The 3,395-nt window shown below is 45.5% G+C and overlaps 1 long non-coding RNA gene across 1 annotated transcript; it reads right to left on the bottom strand.

Annotated features, from left to right (window-relative positions):
• Positions 1 to 2,141: 2,141 nt before the first annotated feature.
• LOC136021460 (uncharacterized) lies at positions 2,142 to 3,395 on the bottom strand. The gene is made up of 3 exons (XR_010615776.1): positions 3,267 to 3,395; positions 2,912 to 3,030; positions 2,142 to 2,706 (listed from the first exon to the last, which is right to left on the bottom strand). It is a non-coding gene; the product is annotated as an uncharacterized LOC136021460 (long non-coding RNA).

Here is a 3,395-nt window from a genome sequence, read left to right on the forward strand (position 1 = left end):
AGCAATCTGCCCATATCTAAGCAGAGCCTAGAAGAAGTCTGGAGAGGGGCTATTTACAAGGGCATGCAGTGACAGGACAAGGGGGAATGGCTTTAAGCTGATAAAAGGGAGATTTAGCTTGGACATTTGGATGAAGTTTTTCCCTTTGCGGGTGGTGGGACACTGGCACAGGGTGCCCAGAGGATCTCTGGCTGCCCCATTCCTGGCAGTGTTTGAGGCCAGGTCCGTTGGGAGTCATCTTATGTCTGAAGCAGTGCTTTGTCCAGCTTTAATGTTTACAAGGGATGTCAGATGAAATCCATCTTCATTATAAAGTTCTCTATATGTATTCATGACTCAGATGAGTCTGGTCTGCACAAGAGAGGCTCAGCATGGCCTTAGGCTCATTTTGACTGTGTTACTTATTTACTGGCTTAACACTGCTGAGGTTTTTTTGCGGGCAAGTTATAAAACATTCTCTGTATGACTGAAAACCCTAAGAGTATTGAAACAGGGAGAAGTTCTCAGCTTTTTGCAGATTAGTGCAGAGGCAAGAGAGCTGCTGTGTCCATCAGTCCTTTCCCATTTGCCTTGTGCTCAAACTTCCACTGCCTGTAAGATGCCTTCACACACAAATTAAGAACACCCACAAACATCTGTCCTGTCCTGAGAGCAGGGGAGAACGATTTCAAAGGACTATCCTGGGCCTTGAGAAACAGCTTTTGTGGCGACACGGCACCCCAGAGAGAACTGAGTCAGACAATGGGACTCATTTCCAGAATAACCTTATAGACACTTCGGCCAAAGAGCATGGCATTGAGTGGGTATATCACATCCCCTACCATGCACCAGGCTCTGGGAAAATCAAATGGTACAATGGGCTGTTAAAAACTACACTGAGAGCAACGGGTGGGGGAACTTTCAAGCACTGGGATACACACTTACCAAAGGCCACCTGCTTGGTCAACACCAGAGGATTGGCCAACAGAGCTGGCCCAGCCCAGTCAGAACTTTTACATATTGTAGAGGGGGACAAAGTTGCTGTGGTGCACATAAAGAATTTTCTGGGGAAGACAGCCTGGGTTATTCCTGCTTCAGGTAAAGGCAAACCCACTCGTGGGATTGCTTTTGCTCAGAGACCAGATATACTTGGTGGGTAATGCGGGAAGATGGGGAAGTCCTATGTATACCTCAAGGTGATTCGGTTTTAGGGGAAAACAGCCAATGAACTTAATTGTATACTTTTGCCTGCTGAGTAATACTTTTATAGCCCATCAATTAGATGTCTTCAGGTCACCAGCGACTGGCCCTGACTTCCCTCCAACCATCATCCCAACAGAGAATGAATTCTGATAGAACCAGACGAGTTCTGCAGTGAAGGAACAATCAGCATCAGCAGGCAACGATCCAACACTGCACACAGCCTTTCCTGCCCTGAAAGACTGTTACAAAGGATGGAACATGACATCATGGACCGAATGGACTAGACAACATTATAGGGATTGGTCCATGCACTAAGAAATGATTTCTCTTTTCTTTGTGTGTGTGTATGTGGATGTATATATATATACATGTAAGAGAGATGGTATATCGAAAATGTGGGATCAGAGCATGACGTAAATCGTGTGGAATAAGGGGTGGATACTGTCCTGGGTTTACCAGTAGCCGTTTTTCTTCTTCTTAATAGCTGCTGCAAGCTCTGTGTTTTGACTTCCAGTCTGGGAAGAGACTTAATTGTTGCTAAGTAATGTTTATTGTGGCCAAGGACTTTGTGAGTCTCATGCTCTGCCATGGACGAGGAGAGGCCCGGAGGAAGCAGAGAAAGGACACCTGACCTAAGCTAGCCAAAGAGGTATTCCATACCACAGTACGTCATGCCCAGGGAGGTAACTGGGATTTACCCGGAAGGGCACAGTCTCTCTTTGGAGGGGATTCAAACTCATTCGGCGGTGGTATCGTATTCTCTTGTCTTGTTATTTTCTCTTACCAATATTATCATTGGTGGTAGCAACAGTGATTTGTGTTATACCTTAGTTACTGGGCTGTTCTTATCTCAACCCGTGGGAGTTACATTCTTTTGATTCTCCTCCCCATCCCCCTGGGAGCGGGGGGGACATTCTGGGGGAAGGAAAGAAAGAGGGAGAAAAAGAAAGGGGGGGGGAGTGAGTGAACGAGCTTTTGTGTTTGGGTTTAAACCACGACTGTTGATGACCAGTGTAAAAGATGTGTCTGGAGGATTAAGAGGTTGGTTACAGAAGGAAACACTTCCAGTGCAGACATTTTTCCTGGCCCTGAGGATCAGTTCCCAAGATCTGGAATACATCTTTATGTATTGTAAAATGTTATTGTATCCAAATGCAATTTGTCATTCTGGAATTGTGAGACATGATAATGACTATGGAAATGATGAAAAGTCATGTTTGGCACCTGTTTGATAAGTATGTTCTTAATGGATACAGAAGCTGAGATAAGCTTAAGCAATGGCTATCTTGCTTTAGCCCTTTGCAGAACATCTTGTATCTATTCAGATGGCTGTGATGAAACAAGAGGCTGGCCCAGAGGCTGTGCCACTAGGGTGGAGAAGCTGCCCTGTGACTCCATCCTCCATGTAGCATTGCTGTGTGATGCTAAAGCTGTTTCCCTTTAACACATGGGAACCAGACTTGAGCAAGGAAGGTCAAAGTGAAATGAAAGTAGCAGTGTTCATCTCAAGCTTTGTTCTCACTTCTGCAACAAGAGAGTAAGCTGGAATTGGGATGGGTGTTAGGACCCTGCTGCTTTCCAATGTGAAAATCATGCCATGAGAAATAACACTTTAAAGAATCTGGTGTTCTCTTTTAAAAGAAACAAAAGAAGACAGGAATCCCGTTCTAAGACCGTATCTCTCAATGCATTAGATGTTTCTGCCCGCTCTGTCCTGCCAGTGACTCACCTGGACAATGCAAATAAAAAATGCTCTCCGCTACTTCAAACCATTTTGCATACGGCCGCCGCTTCAGCCGGTTAATGGGTTCTCACGTGAAACAGTAAGATGGCTGGACAGAGTCATCTCTGGGAAAATATACATTGAGAGAACAGAGCTGTAGAAACAACCCGGAGCTATGCCCCGAGAGACTACTGAACACGAGCCCCAGGTGTGCTTTAGCTTTTTAAGTGATAAAAGCTCAAACTGAATAATAACCTGCTCCCTTTATGTGCCCAAAAAGACCGCCTCTTTAACAGCTTCTCTCCTGCAATGATCTTACGACTCTTTCGTGCCCCTCTCCAGGCCCGATCTTTTAACTTGCCTTTGACGAGGCCAGAGGTCTGAAGCCACGCTTGAGAAAATCCCCTTTTCGGCTCACCGCTACGTTCCTTCTCGAGCTGTCTACCTTTTCTTCACCTGCAAAAGAGAAAGGGAATGCTACACAGTTAAC

The sequence above is a fragment of the Lathamus discolor genome, chromosome 13 (genome assembly GCF_037157495.1).
Source record: "Lathamus discolor isolate bLatDis1 chromosome 13, bLatDis1.hap1, whole genome shotgun sequence".
Classification (NCBI taxonomy): Eukaryota; Metazoa; Chordata; class Aves; order Psittaciformes; family Psittacidae; genus Lathamus; species Lathamus discolor.